Raw genomic sequence first — 24804 nt, forward strand, 5'->3', positions numbered from 1 at the left:
AGAATCACTGGCTAGGACAGGACTCAGTTGGCACTAATTGGATATATTAGAGATCAAACAATACACTTTAAAACTGAACCTCATACTCCGAAAATTCTGAAAGATAGTAAAAGCCTATCACTTACCCTGCATTTGGACACTGATATTATAGATTATTATGTATGTGTTAAATTAACATTCCCTATTAGTTCTGTAAGTTGTTAGTAGATGACCATAATCTGAGTACCAAATTGTGAATATGTAATATGAACAATATAAGCAACAGTAAGCATCACCTCAAATGAAACTGACAAGTTAATCTGATTTTTTTTTTTTTTTTTTGCTCTGTCGCTGAGGCTGGAGTGCAGTGGCACAATCTCGGTCAACTGCACCCTCCGCCTTCTGGGTTCGAGGGATTCTCCTACCTTAGCCTCCTGAGTAGCTGGGACCACAGGCTCCTGCCACCACGCCTGGCTAATTTTTATATTTATAGTAGAGACAGGGTTTCACCATGTTGGCCAGGCTGGTCTTGAACTCCTGACCTCAAGTGATTCTGCCTGTCTCGGCCTCCCAAAGTGCTGGGATTACAGGTGTGAGCCACTGTATCCGGCCAATCTGATGTTTATCGACACACACACACACACACACATTCATGTGACAGAAAAATTATCTTTGTGCTGCTTAATAATTTGGTAAATAACCAGCCGTTCATGAAAATTACTTGATAGTATTTGTTACAGAGTTGGGACAAAATGTTAGCTTTTCTATCAGTTCTTCAATAATGAAAATGATTTCCACTTTTCACCCATGTAGTTTAACAAATGCATACAAACACACTCAGTCTGTAACTGACTGGTCGATTTTTATGGCTCCCTCTGCACCTGTCTTCTATCTTCCATTCCTTGTCCTCACTTTCACCTCAGGGTCTGCAGACTTCTGTGTGTTTCTTACTCCTGTCCTGTTTTGGATATCCTGGATGCTGGAGGGGCAAAAGGGAGACAGGGTTGAAGAGGTGGGAATGGCCTTTCCGGAAAACCAAAACACTGTTACTACCCTTTGGAAGCAGGTTTGGGAAGGTGGTAGAAGGGTCTTAGGTGGCAGCGTACATCATGAGATAGGGGTGAGAGTTCAGTAAGATGGTGGGCTGGATCCTGATGGCCTGGAGACGTGGGTCTGACCAAGGAGAAGGAAGAGCCTGGAGGGAGTGAATGGTAGAATGACTTTTCCTACGGAGTGGGGGAAGCAGTGTTGGGTTGAAAATATCCAAAGTAGGAGTCAGACAACTAGGAGAGCTCTGGGCCCGGTCACCAACTAGGAGTACTTCCTCTTTAATAAAAAAACCCAAAGGCAGAGGCCTTCAGCAGGCACTGAGTGGATACTCCAGGGCTTTTCGAACTTGACTGCATATTGGAATCACCTGACAAGCATTAAAAAAGTCCTGATGCTTCCTAGTCAGAGATTCGGACTTAATTGGTCCAGGGTGTTGACCGGATATTAGGCTGTTTTAAAGTTTCTCAGGTGACTCCAGGGTGCAGCCAATCTGAGAATTGCTGGTCAGCACTCTGGGGAAACATGGAATTTTTAACTTCAGGTGAGGCATGCTGTTATCTCTGGTTCTTGACTCATTCTTTTCTTGCTGTATATTATTCTTTCCCCCTTCATCACTGTGGTAGGCCAAATAATCACTCTCCCCTGAGCCCCAAAGAGGTCCACTCCCTAATCCTAGGAACAAGAGAATATCTTACCTTATCTGGCAAAAGAGACTTGGCAGCTGTGATTAAATTAAGCATTTTTGAGATAGGGAGATTATTCTGGATTATCTGACTAGCCTCAGGTGTAATCACAGGGTTCTTTTAAATAAAAGATGGGATGACAGACGCAGAAGTGAGGCGATTGCTGTCTTTGAAGAGGGAAGGTGAACACAAGCCAAGGGTTGCTGGTGGCATCTAGAAGCAGGAAACGACAAAGAATGAATATTCCTTTAGACCCTACAGAAAGAATACAGCCCATGATTTAACACCACGATTTGCACTTGTTTTGGATCTCTGGCCTCCAGAACTGTAAGCAAATAAATTTGTGGTAATTTATTATAGCAGCAATAGAAAATTGATACCGTCACCAACCCCATTTTTATTTATTTAGAGACGTAGTCCCGCTCTGTTGCCCAGGCTGAAGTGCAGTGTTGCTATCTCGGCTCACTCTAACCTCCGCCTCCCAGGTTCAAGGGGTTCTCCTACTTCAGCCTCTAGAATAGCTGAGATTACAGGCATGCACCACCATGCCTCGCTAATTTTTGTATTTTATTTTATTTATTTTTTTGAGATGGAGTTTCTCTCTGTCACCCAGGCTGGAGTGCAGTGGCGCGATCTCGGCTCACTGCAAGCTCCGCCTCCCGGGTTCACGCCATTCTCCTGACTCCACCTCCCAAGTAGCTGGGACTGCAGGTGCCACCACGGCGCCCCGCTAATTTTTGTATGTTTAATAGAGACGGGGTTTCACCGTGTTAGTCAGGACGGTCTTGATCTCCTCACCTCGTGATCCGCAATTTTTGTAGTTTTAGTAGAGACGGGGTTTCGCGGTGTTGGCCAGGTTGGTCTGGAATCTCAAGTGATCTGCCCGCCTTGGTCTCCCGCAGTGTTGGGATTACAGGTGTGAGTCACTGCGCCCGGCCTCCAATCCCACTTTTAGTACTTACCTCCTTCACCCCCGTAATCAGCCACTGTAAATGAATTATTGTGTATACTGGAAATGCATGCATCCTTAAAGAATATATATGATTTTTCTAAAGGAAATAAACTAATGTGATTATGGAGGCTTTTCCTAGGTTTCCCAGTTGGTTTCACAAAACCTTGCCTAGGAAACAAAGCGTTTCTCTTCTTAACTCTTACATGAACACTTTAAAATATGAAGGCTTGCAAAGAACCTTGGCTCATTTTTGGTAATGTGTACCAAGAAGTGTAAAGGGATGCTACCAAGTGACTTCCTGTTCTACTGTGGTAGTGGGATGGAAGACCCTTCAACCGTGGAAGGACAGGAACATGAAGGGGGCTGTGAGACAGGGAGTAAGGGAAGGAATAAGAAGGGAGGCACCTGAACCACAAAACAAACCTCCACTCCTTCCCAGATGCATGCTAATGATCAGAAGCCGTATGTGCAAGTATTTCTCCCAGCACGGCTGCTGCACATACGCAGGATTTAGCAAGGTTGTTGAATGATTACTGTCTCATTCAACATTTAGTTTTTCTTCGCTCTGCTTGTTTCGCTAAATATAAGATCAAGAAAATGTGTGTGCATTTGGTGGGGTGTTGAATATCAGTGGTAGAAGAATTTAGCTTTAGTGCAGAAGACAAGTATTGTTTAATTACAATCTAGTTATAAATTGAACATATTAGACAATACAAAGAATTTAGAGAACACATTAGAGATAACTTATACTTCTTTTTTTTTTTCTTTTTTTTTTTTTCCTTTTTTCTGAGACAGAGTCTTGCTTTGTCGCCCAGGCTGGAGTGCAGTGGAGCTATCTCGGCTCACTGAAACCTCCGTCTCCAGATTCAAGCAATTCTCCCATCTCAGCCTCCTGAGTAGCTGGGACTACAGGTGCATGCCACCATGCCCAGCTAATTTTTTGATATGGTTAGTAGAGACGGCCCTTCACCATGTTGGCCAGGATAGTGTCGATCTCTTGACCTTGTGACCTGCCCTCCTCGGCCTCCCAAAGTGCTGAGATTACAGGCGTGAGCCACTGCACCCAGCTAGAAAGAACTTATAGTTCTTTTTTTTTTTTTAAGAGCTTATATTTCTATAGTATTGTCTTCCTACCAAAAATCTAAGTATGTCTCATTTATTTAATGTTATGTTACTGTATGTATTATACATGCTCTTCTACATAGGATCTGTTTTTTAAAAGAGATTCCTGTATGTTTCATTATTTTCTGTATTTTGGTAACTTAACTCTCATTTGTAAGTAGCTTTTTAATTCATTCTTGGGGTTCATTGTATACAATCATATCATTTGCGAATATTTGTCTTTTCCCTTTCTAAATTTATACTACTTATTTAATGTTTTTAGTTATTCCATCTTTATAATATGTTTTAACATCCGCTAAAGCTATTCTTCTTCAGTCATTCAACTTTGAAAATCATCTTGGCTGTTCTAGTTACACCTCCCCTCCACCCCACCCCCAATTCCTCTGAAATTTCTGTAGAAGCTAGAAGTGAGTTATTATTTTTTAATGATTTTCACTCTTCCATAGCAAGAAAATTGTTCTGTATTTTAAGACATATTTTAGTCTTGAAAAGATTTTTAAAGACCTCTTCATGTATTAAGGTAACAAGATCTCTGGGTGTTGCAAATGATTTTTCCCACTTTGTCCTTTGACTTTTTATGGCAGTTTTTTCCACAAATGAATGGGGAGTCAGGGGAGGAGATCTGAGTCAAAGTAAGCAAATGTTCAAAAGCCTCTGGGCCAGAGGATTTGAACTTGTGATGGAAGAAGAGTGTGGGATGAGTGGAGCTTGGAGGAGCAAGTGGGAGTCCTCCCAGGTAAGGTTTTGTGGGCCGTGATGAAGAGTGTAGACTTCATGCTGCTTTCAAAGGGAAGCCACGAGAGGACTTTAAGCAGAGGAGTTACAACATGTGATTTAGGCTTTAAGATGATCATTCTGGCTGCTGTATAGAGAATAGAAATAGAATGTGGTGAGGGCTACAACCAGAGAAGAAACAAGAAGACCTGTCAGGAAGCTGCTATGGTGGTCCCGGTTAGACATGATGGTGGCTTGTTCTAGGATAGAAAGGAATAAATTGCAGAGATATTTTGGAGATACCACCATAAAGACTGGACAACAAATTGGATAAGAGGGATGAGGGAATGGGAAGAATTAAGAATAATTCAGCTTTTAAGCAACTGGGTGTTTAGTGGTGCCATTTACTGAGACAAAGAGTGCCAGATGAGTGATAGGTTTGGGGGCAGAGAGAATAAAGAGTTCTGTCTTGGACATAATTAGTTTTGAGATGCCTATTTGACATGCAAATGAAGATGTCAGTAAGGCAACTGGATGTAAAGAAGGAGCTTGAGAGAAAGACTCAGGCAGGCTATTTTAATTTGGGATTATCTAAATGAACCGAGTGAGTTTACAAGGACAAGAGTTTAGATATAGAGAAGTTCTGATGCATCTCCAACTTTTAAAAAAATTTCTAATTCTTGCCGTCATCTTAATCTCCAACTTTTAGATGTCAGATGAAAGGTATCGATAGCAAAGGGGGACAGTGGAGGGGAGGCAGGGGGTTCTAATGGTTGCATTAGAAGCCAGAGGAACAAAGTGGAAAGAGAGGTAAGTCGTGTTGATTGTTTTTAAGAAGTTCAGTAAAATAAGAAGAAGGAACTGTTGAGTTTATTTAATATAACTAAAAAATTACTATATGGGTGTGGGCATCAAATGCCAGTGTAATTACTGATGGTGAAAAGTATCTCAACTAAAAGTCAAAGGTGAGACAATAACAACTCTCACCATTATTATTTAATTTTGTTCTGAAAAGATTCACCAATGAAATCATACAAAAGAAAAAATTGCAATTTCACAAGATTAAAAAGCTTTCAGTAATTTTTTGATCTCACTAAATTTATAGGTTAAATGGAATTGACATTTTTAAGCTTTTTATCCATGAATAGGGTAGGTTTTTCTATTTAAGTCTTCTTTTATAAATCTCAGCAGAGATAGAGATATACCTTTTTTTTTGTAAAGGTCTGCCAACTTTTAGTTGAATTTATTCTAGATATTTAAATCTTTCTCTTGCTACTGTAAATATATAGGTTTATTTAAAAGATGGTTTTTAGAATATGTAACATGTATTTAAATGATACACAGAAATGATGCACTATCCATCTAATTTTTGCATATAGAAAATCTATTGACTTTCAGGTATTAATGTAACTTGTCACTTTACTGAATATTCTTGTTACTTTTTTTTTTTTTTTTTTTTGACGGAGTCTGGCTCTGTCGCTCGGGCTGGAGTGCAGTGGCCGGATCTCAGCTCACTGCAAGCTCCGCCTTTCGGGTTTACGCCATTCTCCTGCCTCAGCCTCCGGAGTAGCTGGGACTACAGGCGCCCGCCACCTCGCCCGTCTAGTTCTTTTGTATTTTTTAGTAGAGACGGGGTTTCACAGTATGAGCCAGGATGGTCTCGATCTCCTGACCTCGTGATCCGCCCGTCTCAGCCTCCCAAAGTGCTGGGATTACAGGCTTGAGCCACCGCGCCCGGCCTATTCTTGTTACTTCTAATAGCTTAGAATAGCTTTTGATTGATTTTGTCTTTTTCAAATGTAAAGTCTTACACAATTTTGTGTCTGCCTTTCCAATTTTCATCACCTGTTTCTTTACGCTGTGAACATACTAGGAGACAATAGAGAGTTGTGTTTAAGATCAGGAACCTGCGGTAAGTCTAGATTCAGGTTCTGACTCTGTCGCTTTTTCTCTTTATGACCCCAGGCAAGTTTCTTAACCACTCTGCATTTTAGTTTCCCTGTCAGTAAACTGGGCATAGGGGTATTGGGGGCATAAAATGAGATACTATGTATGAAAACTTACAATCATGCCTAGTGTCAGGATTCAATAAATGTTAACCATTATTATGAATTGGATTGGCTAGCACTTACAGGAAATTCTTACCAGTGAAGCTAGTGAACATGATTTTGTTCCTTTCTGACTTAAATGGAAATAGTCATAACATTTCACTGTTTAGCATAGCAAATGTTTAACTTACTTTTGGAGGCATATGTAGATCAGTTTTAATTATATTTTGCCATATTCTTGAGTGTCATCCATTTGATCTAGATTTTTAGATAGTAGGTTGAGCCATCTGAAATTGTCAATATGTGACTCTACTTGACCCATAAAAATGACAATTGCATATATTACAGCTTAATAGCCTGTATTCATGAAATTGAATAAAGTATTCCTTTTTTTGTTTTTTGTTTTTTTAGACAGGGTCTCATTCCTGTAGCCCAGGCTCAAGCAATCCTCCAAGTCTCAACCTCCTGAGTAGCTGGGTCTATAGGCATGTGACACCAAACCTGGATAGTATTCTATAATTCTCTTAATTTACTATGTATTTGTGGTTATTTGGGGGCTGTTTTCCCAATATCCAATTTTATATATTTGTGCTTTTTCTTCTCCTTGCTTTTTTTGATTAAGTATTTTAATTTCTATGATCAAATAACTAGTTCTTCAATATGTATATTGATTCTATCATTTCTCCTTTCTAATTCATTGTTTTGCTATTATCTTCACTAATTATCTTATTTTCTAAGTTTTTATGTGCAGTGCTTTCTAATTTCCTTAGACTGAATTAATTTATTTTTACCTTTTGTTTAACAATTATTTATAGTTAATGAATTTTCCTCTCAATGCTGCTTTAATCATCTGTTTTCATTATCACTATTTTCTACCTACCTAGTTGAAATATTTGCTTTGACTCCTTGTTCACCTCAGAGAGAATTTAAGCACTTCTAGATGATGTGGGTTTTTGTTCTGTTTTTGTTATCAATTTCCGTACTTATTACACTGTGATTAGAGAATTTTACATGTATGGTTTTTACCTTTTGGAATTAATTGAGGTTTTCTTTGTTGCCTAATATGTGGTCTATTTTTGTATAAATGAATGGACACTTAAATAGCAGGCAGAGTTTCTATTTTATCATGGCGAGTTCCCTACTTACATCTGTTAGATTCCTGTGATTGGTTATGTCAGTTATTAGCATAAATACTGATACTGCATAGGTTTACTTAACTCTGTCTCTGGCCCAAGCTGCCATGCCTTGAGCTCTCTGGATGAGTTTGCTTTTGTTTTTCTAACATTTCTATGTATAATTTTCTTTATGAAGCTCATTGTGCACAAATAAAGGAAATACTGAGAAACACAGTTGGATGTTTCTTGACATGCCTGTGCTCTTAAAGAAGGTGTGAAGACCATCTTCTCCCAGGACCCTTGGGAAAGGGAGTATGAACAGGGAGGGAAGTTTGTGATGGGCCAGTATGGGGATTAGTGTATGGTCATCAGAATTTATTATCATATTTTCAGTCATGACTAAAACTTGAATAAGGGTCTTAGTCTTGTAAACTATGATATTAAATTACATTTTAATTGTAATTCAAAGTTTCTTTTAAATTCTACTCCTTTCATAATATCTCATTCTTTTTAATAAAACCTCCTTTTAAGAGCAACTAAACTGCCACAGCTCTTCAAAATTCTTATAGAAAGTGTTTTAAATAAACATCAAAAAATATAGTTCTATTATTTAGCTCTTACCTCAGGTGTGTAAACAATTCCTATGAGCTTTCTACTGGTCTGTGTAGTCTTATTCAATACAAAACAGGAAATGAATGATTACAAACCCTCTCCTAAATGAATGCAAAACAGATGCTTCATTTAAAATACATGTAAGCCTTAATTGTATTTGGTAAATATCTGGATATTTTAAAACAACAGTAATCAGCATTTTAGGCGGCCAATGCCTTATCCATTAGGCCTAATCAGCATTTTAAAATAGGATTTGACATGTTATGCATTTTGGTGATGTTATATATTAATATAATATTTGGCTGCTTCTCTATACACAAATCAACTACTGTATTTGTTTTAAGTTACAAACAACAGTGGATTAAAGATTGTCATCTCCTGGAACTTTGACTTAATAAGTTAGTTCTCTGGAAGAATATATATATAGGTAGGACACAGGGTGAACACAGCATGCCGAAAGATGATCAATAGTGAGATCTGATATCTTCAGAACATTGCTATGTCAGCTTATTCAACTATAGATTTAAATTATGTTGAGAACCTCAGCAACACATGCATTTATGAATTATGCTTGCTGAAAAACTTAAAAGCTCAAATGATTTATGGAAAAACAAATGAGAGAAGAACTCAATTTATCTTGAGTAGAGATGCAGTGATTATAGCTTCATTTCCAAGTGATTACATGCTTATCAAGAGCCTCCTAAAGGCCTAGGGAGAAGTAGAAAGGGGACCAAGGGTTGTAGATTTGATAAATAAACTCTAATGAAAGAAAAAACCTCAAGGCTTCCAGAGGCTCTATCCTTTGTCTTTATACTTCTTGGTTTGGTTCTAGTGTCTGATGTAACTTTCACTGTTCTAGGTTTCTTCAGTGAATTCAATGTTGGCGTCACAGAATAGACTTGAGACTGCTTGATTCCCTAAAGAAACTCAGAATATTTTTCAGTATTAGTCTGTTTTCACATTACTATAAAAACACTACCTGAGATTGGGTAATTCGTAAATGAGAGGTTTAACTGGCTCAGAGTTCTGCGTGACTGGAGAGGTCTCAGAAAACTTACAATCATGGTGGAAGGGGAAGTGGAAGCAAGGTATGTCTTACATGGTGGCAGGAGAGAGAAAGTAACAGAGAAGGGGGAAGCACCAGACATTTATCAGATAATCAGATCTCATGATAACTCACTATCAAGAGAACAGCATGGAGGAAACTGACTCCATGATCCAATCACCTCCCTCCAGGTCCCTCCCTTGACACAAAAGGGTGATAATTCAGATTACAATTCGAGATGAGACTTGAGTGGGGACACAGCCAAACCATATCAGTCATCCAGTAATGATGTGGGATTGTAGTATGTCTATTTCTTTCCCATGTTCCAGGTCAACCTGTAATCTCCTAAGGTCAGAATTTGCCCAGGTAGTTTGGATGTAAGAAAAGTTTTGTCTCAAGGGGGTTCCCCCATCAATCTCTAGGAGCACCAGCTGGGTACAAGTGACTCAGTACAATTCATGACCACAGAGGGAAAGTCAGCTCAATATCTTCTCATATTGGGTGATGAATAATATCTTCCTAATACAGACTTCCTCATGCTCAAATATTCAGAGTGCTACTTAGGCAAGAAACATTGTTGTACAATAGAAACTTATTTTTACCTAGATGTAACATCTTAGATCATTCTTATGATGGATAAACAAGATGTTTTTGCTGAAATCTTAGAGTTACTAACCTGGGCTTGAGCAGAGACCAGAACTCACAAACAGAACAATGTCTTCTAACCTCTGGCATTATTTAAAGGGTTTTGTTAAGATATTGATTAAATGTGAATAAATATAGAACCAGATATGAATACTTTGTGCTTATAGCTCTTATGCAATTATAATCCACGTCTAAGTTACAAGCTAAATATATCCCCTTTAAAACCAATGGAATCCAAATCTCCAACATTTACTTAATACTGATTTGTTGAAAACTAAATGACTTTTTGTCTTGTAAATATGGTACTTGTGCTGAATAAATGTCTTTGTTGCTATTACCTGTCATTGAAGATGGGTCCTATCGTGATTACTATCTGTCCTGCAATAGGGCTCAAAAATAGTTTTACAACACTAGCTAGGATGAATAGGAAATAGGCTTCACTGGGGAAACTTACAAGGAAAGAGTCAGCAAGGAGAAAGGCCTGTGGTTGTCCATGGAGGGAGATGTGTTATAGATAGCAGACTTTGCTGGACATGCTATGAATATATGTTTTAATAAGGTTCTTTGCCCTTTGTTGCTTTACTTTTTTGTAGTATAAACACGAAGTTGCCATGTCAGAAGCCAAATACACTACTCAAACAATAAGGATATCTGGACTTGGATCTAGTACTATAAGAGTTATCTGGGAAATCAGCTGCCTAGGGCCACTGGGGGCCGTTGTGGAGTTGGGTTTGGGTACAGACCTTCCTGCTGTGGGAGGCTGGTCACCAAACTGGGTTAGGCACAGTCCCAGTTGACTCATAACTTGTAATCCAGGCAACCTAGTGAGCTCCTAGGACCATTTTTAGACAATGCTGCTTGATGCACCACAATGCTAGATGCTATGATGCAGGTTCATTTGAGTTTGGTATGTTTAAATCAGTATGAGTCATGTGGTAATTCAATTTTCCTCATCATTTTTTTTTCCTGTTTGAGCTATTATAAAACTTGTTTCCTACAACATATCATGACATAATTTAGTCTTGAAGAAAAGCCTCATTGATGTATTTGCTTAGATAGTGTTAACCTATTTGCACACTTTAGATGTAAGCCCTAAAATCTTGCAGCAGTATTCATTTACAAGGTGATAAGGTGATCTATATCATTTAAACATGCCTGCTTTTCTATTTTAGATTATCATAAAAACAAAAACAGAAAACTGAAAACAATGCTTATGCCCTCTACTCTGTAGACTTAAGAAACACTGGAAAAAATATGTATGTTGGGGCCAGGCAACCTTGGACTTGAATCCTGGTCCAAGGTGTATGGCCTTGGGCAAGTCATCAAACCTCTCTGGGCCTTGGTTTCTGTATTTGTAAAGTGGGAATGACATTCATTCACTCAACAAATATTAACTAAGCAGGCACTGTTTTAAGTGCTAGGAACATAGCTATGTGTAGGCTAAGTACCTGCCTTCCTGGAGCTGACATTGTAGAGAGATTGGGGGATGGAGAGAGAGAAAAATATGCACGCAAACAAAGTAATTTCACATAGTGATTTGTGATGTGAAGAATAGAGGGCAATGGGATAGAAAGTGACTGGGGGTAAAGGCAGAGTTGGTACATTAGCCAGGCAAGCCAGGGAAAAGAGGATATGTGGCATTTGAGCTGAGTCCCAAATGAGGAGAGGAAGCCAGACACATGAGTTAGGAGATGTGGGGGTGAGCTTGGTGCATATGAGGCTCTGGTAGGAGGTCAGCGTGATTGGAACATAGAGAAGGAAATGATGAGGTCTGCTTTGCAGAGTTGTTTAAGGATTACATGAGCTAAGTCTATAAAGTGCCTAGCATAGAGTAGGCACCCAACAAATGGCAAGCATTATTTTTATTGTAGATTATATATTCTTATTTGCTAGGTTAAAGAGTTAATTTTTTCCAAATGGAAAAGTTTTGTTCTCACTTTGATCCTTCCCTTTAGAAATAAATGGATAAACTAGCAAGATAACTATTTCACTTATCTGCTTTGTTCATAGTCAATTCTTTTTTTTTTTTGAGGTGGAATCTTGCTCTGTCACCAGGCTGGAGTGCAGTAGTTCAATCTTGGCTCACTGCAACCTCTGCCTCACGTTCAAATGATTCTCCTGCCTTAGCCTCCTGGGTAGCTGGGATTATAGGTGTGTGCCACCATGCCTGGACAATTTCTGTGTTTTTAGTAGAGACAGGGTTTCGCCATGTTGGCCAGGCTGGTCTTGAACTCCTAGTCTCAAGTGATCCACCCGCCTCAGCTTCCCAAAGTGTTGGGATTACAGTCATGAGACACTGGTGCCTGGCCGCAGTCAATTCTTTGCAAAGTTTTTTTCAATCATGTTCATAGTATATTTTCTTAATAATTTCAGGATATACATTACTCAGACAATCATAGAATCTTTATTTATTAAAATCAGTGATACTTTAGAGGTCATCCTGCTCTACTCATTTTTTCTGGTAGGCAAGATGCAGCTCAAGTAAAAGATACAGTTTAAAAGTAAGGAATTTGTAGCAGAGCTTTTATAAGATTCCAGGTCCCTAGACTTAGACTTTGTCTATTTTTTAAATGATCCTAATGCATTTTCTTCTTCTATCCTTCCTCTCCAATCTTACTGTGGCTTTTTGTTGACACTGTGATTAGCAAAGTGATACTCACATATGTTTAAGGTTGTGCACAAGCCAGTAATATTGCCAGTAATTTAAAGCCTTTTAGACAGATTATAGCATAGTTTATAAGGGCATTTTCATGGACCGAATGCTTGTGTCCCATCCAAATTCATATGTTGAAGACTTGACTTGGAAGTAATGGTATTTGAGATGAGATCTTTGGGAGGTAATTGGGTTTAGATGAAGTTGTGAGGGTAGGGTCCTCATGATGGGATTAGTGCCCTTATAAGAGGAGACCAGAGAGCTTACATGCTCTCGCTCTCTCAGTCTCGCTCTCTCAGTCTCGCTCTCTCAGTCTCGCTCTCTCAGTCTCGCTCTCTTTCTCTCTCTTTATCGTTCTCACTCGTGCTCGCTTGCTCTCCTCTCTTCCATGTGAAAACACAGCAAGAAGGCAGCCATCTGTAGGGCAGGAAGAGAGCCCTCACCAGAACTTGACCATGCTGGCACCCTGATCTCAGACTTCCAGTTTCTAGAACTGTAAGACATAAATGTCTGTTGTTTAAGCCACCCAGTCTGTAGTATTCTGTTATAGAGCCCTGAGAAGGCTAAGACAGGCATTTATATTGTGATGTTTTAGATATGCTACATTGTTGGATGTTTACTAGGGTGGGAGAGAGTAAAGTAGTAGGTTATTGCCACAGGAAACCTGACTGATGAAATTTTGGTAATTTTCTTGGCCAAGTTTGCTAAGGTCTTCCCATCTTTGTAGTGAGGTGTCAATGTCAAAGTTACATATCCTTTAAAAAAATCTGCTTTAAAACTGGTCACTATTGATTTTACGACATGAGGCACAAATTGAAGATCTAACAGAACAATACCAGCTAATATATGTTAGGGGAATTTGCAAGGTCTCCAATAACTTGAGTTGTCCAGATGAAATACCTCAGTGCTGGAGAATAGTTGTTAAGATAGATGGGCTTGCTATATGCTAAAATGTAGCACTATTTTGTGCTTGTAATTGAGAATTGGATCTTTGCTGGTAATTTTATTAGTGATATATGAGTCAGAGGAGACTACAATTCTCTTCTAAAGCTATACTAAAGATATAATGCTGAGTGTAGGGGGAAAAGGCTTCATCAGTAAATAAGTACAATGTAGACATGAAGAATTGATGTATATGGTTATAATTGTACTCTATTACTTTTACAAAGTCCTCTGGCCTACCCATGCTTAAGAAGACATAAGACTAAATGGTCCCTTGAAAAACGTAAATTAATTGAGATACTGCTTTTCAAAATTTACACTCAACTGTTCCCTGCAGAATAGTAGATGTCCAAGTGCTTAGGACCGTGTTTCTAACAAAAGAAAAATAAAGGGAATTCAAGTGCATGTATCGGTCAGGCAATTGCATGTATTGCTTTTATATCTGATTAAATTTGTGAAATGGTTTGTAGAGTATTTGTGGTAATTCTTCAATATTGACGTAATGAGAAGAGCATTTGGAGTTGAAAACCCTTCCTACATATTAATGATTCTAAGATTTGTTGTTTATTTATTTTGAATTTTTATTTTTTTAACATAGCACAGCAACCAGATAGATAAATATTTGTTTTTTGTTAAAACTTTTCAAAATAGAAGGAGCAATAATACTGATATCTCAGGTTTGTCATAAGAGTTTCATGAGATAATGCATGTGAAATGTATATGGTGGCCAAAAAAACATTTAACAGATGTTATATACCTATAAAGTTAATTCATTTATAAATTAGAAAATTCAACATAAGGGAAATAATACAAAGGGTTTGTTGTCAATGCTAAATGAAGAAATGGGTGGCAAAATAAGCAATGAAAATGTGAGTGGAAGGTAGAGTTGAGTGCTAAGCAGTTGAAGGAAGTTGCTTTAGGGGTCTTGTCATCAACAGCCAGGCGGAGAAGCTTATCACCAGGGAAACTAGTTGTCTTCCTGGGAGCCAATATAGAAGGAGAGTTGGGGACTCTGGACAGGGATGTGGGAAGTGGTGGCTTTTCTTTTCTCCTGGCTTATCAGTCAGGACAGGCTAAAATTCAGCAGTGCAAGGGAGAAGGTCTGCAGTGGCCTGGACTATTTAGGTCTAGGCAGAAGGAGGTACTCTCTACCAAAAGAGTTGGCCAATGGGCCCACCCCTCCCATGTACATAGATTCTTAGTAAAAAATCTAGCTTACTTTTCAAATATAGCCTTCATGCAAGTCTCCATTCCATCCAGATGGCCTCTAAGCCCTTCTTATTTAGAAATTTTGAAGCTGTCACTTTCTGCTCTATTTTAAAAGTAGAACAATGTTGAGCTCTCTTTATATTTGTTTGTGTAGAGCTTGCTTATCTGCTCCAGACAACTCCATGGAATGTGCTTCCTCCCTGACAGTTTGTTTCCCACTGTGTCCTCACAGCCTAGCATGTAAAATAGGTGCTCACTAAATTACAATGAATGAATATATAACAGAACATAAATAAGGAGCACATGGAAATGAGAAAGAGATATGCATTTTCTCCAATGTTACTTCTCCGTAACATTTATTGCCTGCCTCTTTGCATACTTGTAGTAACTTGTTTGATCCTTTGAACAACCCTGTGAGATAGATGTGATTGTCCTATTTGGTAAATAAGTGAATGGAGACTTGAAGAATTTATAAAATGTGTTTCTGTTCTTACATCTGGTAAGTGGGATAAATGTGGGTCAGATTTGACCAATGCCAAAATCCACAATCCTCCAACTGTTGAGTTCTCCTTGAATAGCAGGGATGATGACATAAGGAGGGGGCAGAGCTGGACTCCATTCTAAGGAGGCTCCAAGGGGAACTCAAAAGTCAACTGGGATTCTGGGGAAAAATAGAACTGAATTTTCCATTCAGTGTTAAATGAAAAATTAGGGTCTGTTTGAAGTGATTTCAATGTTCCCAGTGAGTTAGTAACACAGATAAACCTACTTAGCAGGACCTGGGCTGTGGTAGGAACTTAATACATGTTTATAGCACAAATGAATGAAAAAAAAATGAATGAAAGAACAGGGTAAGTCAACTAGAGGGCAGCTGGTTTCAACATACAAGCCACGCAGGGAGATGAGCATAAAGATGGTGAATTTGAGCAGTCTCTAAGTCTGTAAGTAAATGAGAAACCAGGCAAACACATTGAAAACCCACATCTAAAGGTTTTTGTGTCTTCTATTTAGTTCTCTAAACAATCATAATGGGTTTCTTCTTGAGTTCATTAAATGATCTATTAAAAAAAAAAAACCCAACCACAGCATTTGGAAAGTCAACGAGGCTTTACAGGGTTGGCTCCCCAGAATCAGGAAAGTAAATACTATGAGCCTCTTGGTACCCTGGGTGAATTACCACACTCAGGTTGCAAATCATTCCTCCAGCTGTAATTACAACATTAATTGTGAGCTTTATTTATTTAGTGTTACTCACGAGGCAAGAGGTTTGCTATTCTGCATGGTTGATGAAGGGGCAATTCTGGACCACAGTGGGGAGTGGCTGCTGGTGTCTGGGTCTGGGATGCCATCTTCTATCTGCCCTCAGCAGTGGCCAGTGTTGGGGAGGTAAATTTCTACTTCTTTCCTCTTAGGGTCTGGCTGGGCCCAAGAATTAAGTTGATATAAGCTAGATTAATAGACGAAAAGTATACACATTTATTTTATACAAGCTTTATGTAGCACAGGAGCCCTTATAAGGAAATGAAGACCCAAAGGAGTAGTTAGAGCCCATCGCTTACATACTGAATTGGACAAAGAAAAGCAAGTTGTGAAAATGTGATAAGTAAAGGGGCTTGGGCTAGGGAAGCTAATTGGGTAGAGAAGTGACCGGGAAAATAAGAGTTAGTTTAACAAGGTTTGCTTGTATAAATTTCGCTAGGCTTCAGCTTTCTATTCTTGATGATAAGACTGTTGCTTTCTTTCTGGTATAGGGAGGACCTCCTTCACATGGGATTTTTGTCTCTCTTGCTTTTAAGAAACAAAAGGAAGATTAAAGTGATCTTCTTGTACTTGCTTTTTTTTTTAAGTGCCTTTATTTCAAAATAGTCAATATGCTAGAGCAGCATATTTTGGGGTGTTATAGTCTTAACTCCTTCACTAGAATAAGGCCTTGCTCACTAAATGATGATGTGTTAGGATGAGGAAGCATCACTGTTTCCTGACAAATAAGAAATAAGCTCATGGAGAATACTCATGTTCCTAAGGAAAGCTACAGTGCTTGGAGTTGTCTTCTAACACTTTCTGAGGCTACACATTGGCGTCTCAAACACCACTTCTTGGTACCATTCCTAGAGGCAGAATCCTAAAATGAAAGGACCACTGACCTTAAGTGATAAGACACTTTTTATATCCTTTTGCTCTGTCCCCTTTCCTGTGAAAGCAATGAAGAGGGTAGTGCTGTCCTGTGTAACAGCTCAGACAATGGCTCAGCAGTGCTCTGCTTTGGTCAGTTGGTTTAGGAGAGGCCAGTGTCGCTTCAGACCTGAGGGAAGGAACTGGGCTCCTCATGAACCCTAATTGCAAGTTGTTTTCCCACTTATTACTATTATTAGAAATGCTTCCATGAATTTAAAGATGTGAAAACAAAGTACATGTGAATAGCAATTTACCCAAGTTGTAGCAGGAATGATACTGACATGTATAGTAGTTACTTTGGTAGCCTTGTCCACATTTCTTGGAAAAACAGCCGTAGCTCAGTTAATTGAATAACAGCAAAGCATGTTAATTTATGTTACTAATGTTATAGTTTATCTTATTAATTAATCTTAATGACTGTCTATTACACAATTAATTAAGACACATTTAGATATATCGATTAAACAAACACACAGGACTTGGCGTCAGATAGGATGGGCTCATATCCTGGCTCTATTACTTACTAGCTGGTTGATCTTAGAGAAATTACTTAAACTTACAACCTCAGTTTCCTCATTTACAAAATGGGTATAAGAGCCATTTTGTTTGTCAGATGGTTGTGAGAATTAAATGAATTAAACCATGTGACACACTTAGTTAAAAAAAAGTGTCGGATGTGTTCCTTCTCAATAAAAGAAAGTGACATATTTGCTTGATTGCAAGATGCAAGTTTTCTATATCTTGAGATGCCTGAAATCAGGATGGGTCTTCAAAGCTTTCAAAAGAGGCTCTGTAGGTGCCAGCTAGGGAATGTAACAAGTTGCTTTTGCTTGCATGTGTGCGCGTGGCAACTTCACCAGGCACAGAAGGGAGGTGTTCACTTCATTTGATTTAGTATCACTGGGAGCACCACTGGTGCACACTATCTAAATTTAATTTAGAAGTGTCATTGTAAAATAGCAACAAAAATATTTTCAAACAGGTTTCCACCATAGTGCAGCACTGAAACAGAGTTACTGTGAATACAGAAGACTGTCTATCCCACAGCAGGCAATGCAATTAAAGACTTCAGAGAACGCCAAATTTCTCAGAATACATAATAGAATTTTCAAAGCTGTAAGAAAGAGGTGAGTATAACCAATTTTTTGAAGTTCTATCACTGAAGTTCAGAATATCAGATAAAAACTTCTAGCCGACTTTCAAGAAAAGCAGTTTAAAGTCCAGCGATATGTAATTCACTTAGAAAATTCTGTAAGTATAATTGAAGAGGAAACGTAGACAAAATAGCAGATTCTTTAATGTGCTGTTAAATTATATTACCAATCCTAAAATTGCTACATCTGTCAAGACAATGGGCATTGCTAATGAAAATCAGAATATCATTATGATCTAGAAGTGACTCAGAATTATTTTTACACTTTATAAAAGAATCTTAAAACCAAAATTTGATGGTCATATTGATATTGGCAGAAAGTGGTATGTAATGGTATGAATAAATGTAAACTTTTATAGGTTCTTAAAATATATAATTAATATGGTATTTGCTTTTTCTGGAAGATTGTCAGTAAATTCGTACTTTTCCCCCCTTTTTCCTTTTTTTATTTTAATTTTTTTACAATGGCTGATGTATCAGAATCAAGGGGATATAATATAATCAAGATGACTGAAAGTGTCATGTTGAATATAGCAATATCTTTTAGGTGTGTGTGCTCAGTGCACAGTATCTTTCTGGCAGCCATTTTATGCAAAGTAGCTCCTCTGGCCTCAGTTGTTTAGACCAGGCAGGCATCCCTGATTCAAGTTGGGCCAAAGTCTCCTCCTCAGGAATCTGGAATTGGGACAGAGAGAAAGAGTCTCTGAACCTGGGAGGGATGACAACATATCATGTATACGGAGTATCAGAGAGCACTAGTATGGTGAGAAGGAAGAGTGCAGCAGGCTGCAGGGAGAAACTGCCATGAGAGGGGCCTGGGAGGAACCCATGTTGTCGATGGCTTGCCATTTCTTCGTTCCAATCTGTCCCTAGACCAGGCTGTATTCCGGTCCTGGGGTCCCTTGCGTTAAATTACCCTTGTATTATTAAAATAAATTCTCTACATTTTTGCTTACCTTTGCTTGGCCTTTTTTTTTTTTTTTTTTTAAATTCTCTGTATCTGAGAGAACCCTAACTTATACATTCATCTTGTCACAGAGTAAGCCAAAAGCATGCTATTGTTGTAGTCTGAGATTTCATAGCTGGCGACCCCAGCCTCAGCAAGACCCCAAATACCCTCCATTCCCCCCATGAGGCCATAAAGCATGTTATCGTTTTCTATATGACCTTGATGTGTAAAAGGTTGGAAAGCACTGGTTTAAGGTATGTTTTAAGTCCAATCAACGTTGGAGGTAATGACAAACAGATGTGCTTGAGCAAATGGACATTCTACCTGAGGCTTTAATTAGAGTATCACAGTTAGAGCTTAAGGATATCTTAGAAATCTTGCTGTTCAGGCCCTTTATTTTACAGGTGAGGATGCCGAGATGTAGAGAGACTGATTTGCTCAAGATAACAAGAGTTTTATTGGTTTGGAAACCCATGGGAGGGGGTCAGCTGTGAGACATCACATGACCAGACTGACTGCCATCCCGTTAGAGGTCAGCCCTTCCCTGTGTGCTCTGGATCCTCTGCCAGCTCACCTTATTGAGAACTTTGCTTCTTTATGTTCTCTTCCTCCTGCTTTAGTTATCTTTTCCTTTCAATCAGATCATGTCAGCTGCACACAAACATTTTCTAGGCTTTTTGAGAAAACAAGCAAGGACTTGAACCAACTCCTTGACCTTTTGGGCTGGCGGGTTTCTCTGAATCTTTTCCTGGGCAGACTTAAACAGTTGGCTATGCAGCCATTATGGAAATTTCTCCTTCATTTCTCATCTCCTTCCTGAGCCATTATAGTTGGGCTTCTACCATGACCACCAATTCGCTGAACCTACTCTTGTCAAAGTCATGGTAGAAAGTGATTTTCGTGTTGCTAAATCTAGTGGACATTTCTCTATTCTTAGTTAACATGATTGTTTTTAGCAGCATCTAATCCACTTGACCAGTCCTTCTTGAAGAATTCTCCTCTTTTAATGCTGCTTATGCCCCTGGCTTTCTCCTATTTCACCAGCGCCCCTTGCTCAGACTCCCTTGCCTGCTTCCCCTGTTCAGACTCCCTTGCCTGCTTCCCCTGCTCAACCAATCCTCTAAATGATTGTTTTCTGGGGAGCTCTTACGGAGCCTTTTCCCTTTCCTGATTTTTCTCCCTAGATGGATTTCGTCTATTCTATGGATTCAAATACCAAACAAATTTGTCCTAATGTTAAAGACCGCAAAACATACCTTCTGCCCTGATCCCTCATCAGAACTCCATTCTTGCAGATCCAGCTGCCTACTTGACATTTCTACCTGAGTGTCTCACGATTATGTCTCACAGATATTGCAAAATTTATAAGTTCAAAATGGGTTGTTAACACTTCCCACAAATCTCAGTCTCAGCAAATGGCCTCACCATCCTCTTGGCTACTCCAAGAATCCCAGTCATGATATTTGATTCCTTCCTTTCTCTTCTTGCCCAAGTCTCATCTATGAGAAGATTATGTTTGTAGTACTTCTTAAATATGCCCTAATCTCCCTTTTTTTGAACTCCATTGCTACCATTTACTCCAGATCAGTATCTTTTAGTCTTCCCACACTAATTTATTCTTCTCATATTATTAAAGGTAATATGCTTAAAGCAGAAATTGTATGAGGTCACCCCCAGTCCTGCTTAAAACTCTCCAAGGACTTGCCATTGCCCCTAGAATAAAGTCTGAGGTTTTAACCATGATCTGTAGGATTTGCATAATCTCATCCCTTCTCCAATCATGTGTCTTAACTTTCTTTTCCCTAGTGGATGGATATCATCCATTCTTCTTTTTCCTTTCTCAGAAATGCCGTGCTCTGTCTTGTTACATAGTCTTTGAACATGTTCTTTTCTCATCTGTAGAATCTCTTTTTCTCATTCTATGTATGTCTACAGCTCTTTTTAACAATCTTTGTCTCAGCTTAAGGGACACTTCTTTAGAAGGTCTTCCTTGACTATTCTAAACTTAAGAATCTTGTTTGTCTCCACAATCGCATTAAACATAACATACAACCATTTAGACTATTTTATTTATTTGACTTTTTGCCTCCTTATCTTGTTCTCTTTCAAGTTGCAAACTCTCTGATGTTAGGGATGTCTATCTTTTCTACCTCTAGCACGTATAACAGTGCCTGGCTGAATTTGCTTTATAAAGGAATAAGACATTTGAAGAAATTCGTTAATATAAAAGCAGTAGGTCAGCAATCTTTTCCTTTATATACTAGGCTATACTGTGATCATTTGAGTAGAATGGAAAGCAGTGATAAAATTTTCATGAAGGAATAGTTGGGTGTATCTGTAAATATGGTTTCTTAGGAGTCTCCAAAATCTGAGATGGTTGAAATCAAGCTTATGGAGTTGGCCCAATGAAGCAATATCCTACAATTGCCACGAAATTTCTCTCATATTATCTTTTGGCTGCTGGTGGCATATTTCATTTGAAGAAAAATCTGTTTTCCTTGGAATTTCTTACAGAACTAACAAAACTCTGCTCCCTGAGTTTTGCAATTGCTAAGCTTTTGTTTATTTTTCTCCCTACGAATATGGATAGGAGGTAGAAAGTTAATTACTATGACACTTTTTTCTAATATACTTCAAACCCAGGTGTTAAAACAAGCATGTGTTGGGTTTTAGTCATTGTTTGTTTCAGAGGGCACATTACTATTTTGTGCCTCTGGGTATAAAGCATTTCTCTTCTTTCTCAGTTCTCTGTTTTAAATTATTATTATTCTTTGGTTTTACAAAGTGTGATATTCACCCCATGTGTAATGCACTTTTTGGACACTTTAATTCATGGAAGAAAATTTTCTCCAGTGATTTTTAGGGAAAACCGGTACTTATGTTAAGATTATGCAATAGCAGGGGTTCTTGATTTTATCTTGAGTCACAGATTCCCTTGAGTATCTAGTCTAAGCTATGCAATAATTGCATTGAAAAATGCGTCTACACACACAAACATGTTTTGGGTACATGGTAATGAACTGGCTAAAGCCCACTCATGAACCCTACACACTAAGAACCATTATTCTGCAATGCTCATACACACCTTGGGGAATTCCCATATTCTCCACCCATGAATTTGACAAACCAAACATTTTTGATGGAGGGGGCACATTTAGGTCCAGAGCATGAGAATTCAGTTCCCCTTACCCCTCAAAATGAGAGCTGAAGGTCTTCCTCCACCCTGAGATTGTCTAGTCTTAACAGTTATGTTATATAATACCTACCATTATTGAAGTGTTCCTCTTTTTTTTTTTTCGGTGAAAACCAGATATTTTTGTATGAGGTATTTGGTTATCACAAAAAAAAAAAAAAAAAGTTTATTTCTTCAAATAACTCATGATACCATTAGGAAGGTAAGACAGATGAAAACAGTTTATTAATCTACACACTGAATTCCTTGCTCTGGATAACATCAAAATAAGTAAGACCTATTTTTGTACTCAAAACACATATGATCTACTTAGAGGGATGTTGGAACTAGACAAATGGCATCGACACAAAGGTAAAGAAAACAAGGGTTGGAAGAGTCATTTGAAACTGGTGAGACAGGTTTCATGATAAAGGGAGACGGTGAGGGTGGCAGATTGGACCTCTATGCCTGCTCTCTGTTAAGTTTCCCAGGGGCTCCATGGGGCCTAGGCTAGCAGCAGACAGAATGTCTGTATTTGTAGCACCGCCAAAATCAAAAGACCTATGAGATCCTCGAATACAGGGTTTGAGCCTTACTCATGTTTAAAACATTTCTTTAGGGCATAACTCAGTATTTGCCAAACAGGAGCTGCTAATAAATGTTGGTTGCATAGAGTTTGAAACAAAACAAACAAAACAAAACAAACAGCACCCCTTTCCAAACTAACAACCACCACCAACAGAGAAACATAAAAGCCTATTGACATATACTGTAGTCCTAAATGCTAACCAAGGGGTTACTTAGGTCTTGACCACTAGGATTTGACTGCCTAATACAGACACACTGTGGTACACATGGGAAATGCTTTGTACATATGTGGTCCTCCTTAGTGAGCCTACTATGTGTCTTTGTGGAGAAATAATCCAATTCATTTCAGAAAACAGTGTAAAGAGAATCTCTAATTAGTTATTTCTATTTATGACTTTTTGTTTTGTTTAGTTTCCTATTTGGTACATGATACTTTGGCTGGTAATCATCTGGAAAATGTTGAGTTGCTTACAAGCTGTTATAAATTACTTCTTTATACACAACTCATCTTTTATTATAATGTAGAAATATAATACTTAGATATAGCTGCTTTTATTTGTTCTTTGCTATAACATTTGCTAGTAATTTTTTTTTTATTATTGGCAATGCTTACATAATGACATACTAACACCTACAGGAATGAATCACAGTTCATCTCGCAGATTTATGGCATGCCTACAGAAAAAGTACCTTATGATGCAAACCTGAAAGTTTAAATTATCTCCTGAAAGTTCTACAATCAGGCAAGCAAGCAAATGTGGTTTAGAGGTCAAAAGAAAAAATGAATCAGTTTAAAGTCTTTTCTTCTTTATTTAAATAATGAGACAAGAAGGACTGGGAAATGCTATTAGCAAGCAGATAAATCATTTCTTCATAACACAGTTGAAATAGAAAGCTTCCACGCGTGGGAGGGTTCATGTATACCTTTTGCATGTAAGCTCTCTCTTCCTACACTTGGACTAGCAACAACAGTGCGGTTCTGCAGGTCTGCTTGGATTCTAGACAGTGTTTCAAAGCATCCCCTTTGCTTTTCAGCCACTTCCATTTGTCATGGTCCTTGGTTGTGTTGACCAGTTTTCTCCCATTCTCTGTAAGACCTTAGCAACCAAGAATAAAGGATGGATCACAGAGCGATAGTGTCTACAATGGAATGGTAATTTTTACCTACATATCTACATAAGTCCTGTGCAACTGGTGCATTTTTTTTGGTTTGTTTTTGTTTTCCTACCAATAATCACCCTGAAATGCATGTAATGTAGCTGTGTTAGGAGGCAATTCTCCTCCACAGTCTGAATTATTGACATTAGGCTGAGAGGAGCCCCTCTATTCCTCTAACCGAAAAGGTTTATGCTGAGTCTTTCCTAAACTGAAAGTGTAATAGAAGTCAAATGTTGGGGACTTGAGGGCAACCAATACACTACTCCACTTTCCTTTCCACCTAGTTCTGAACCAGTTGCGAGAGAGATAACAAGTAAGGCAGATGAAATTCCCAATAGCCCGTTTATTAGTAATAAAGGCTAGTTTGGAGAATGTGGGTCAGGCATATGGCAATAATAATTTCCTGGCTCCTTTCTCCAATTTGGGGAGACTCACCTACCTAGGTAGGACTAGAAAACCGTGAACATCTCTGCAATCCTGATGAAACAGAGCATCAGACCAGAGGTGTCTGCCGGCAAGAAGAGAAATGGGAAAATGAGGCCGAAGAATGCTTGCTTTGTTTCTTTTCCAAATTCACTTGTCATATAGATCATTCCACCTACCATGGAATAAATAAGTGAGTGCTTGGGGAGAGGTCATGTGTATTATATTGATGATGTCCCATGGAAACTTGAAGAGAGGTAAAAGAAGTTTCCCATCACCAACTCCTTGACTAATATTTATTATCCCTTTTCCCCACCGCAGGAGGTTGACATTTGGGTGAGAGTGTGTCTTTTCAAATAAAATGTCGTCTTTTCAAATAAAAATGTGAGCATTTTAATTTGAATCCCTGGCATGAAC

The sequence above is a fragment of the Colobus angolensis genome, unplaced genomic scaffold, assembly GCF_000951035.1.
Source record: "Colobus angolensis palliatus isolate OR3802 unplaced genomic scaffold, Cang.pa_1.0 Scaffold2, whole genome shotgun sequence".
NCBI classification, from domain to species: domain Eukaryota; kingdom Metazoa; phylum Chordata; class Mammalia; order Primates; family Cercopithecidae; genus Colobus; species Colobus angolensis.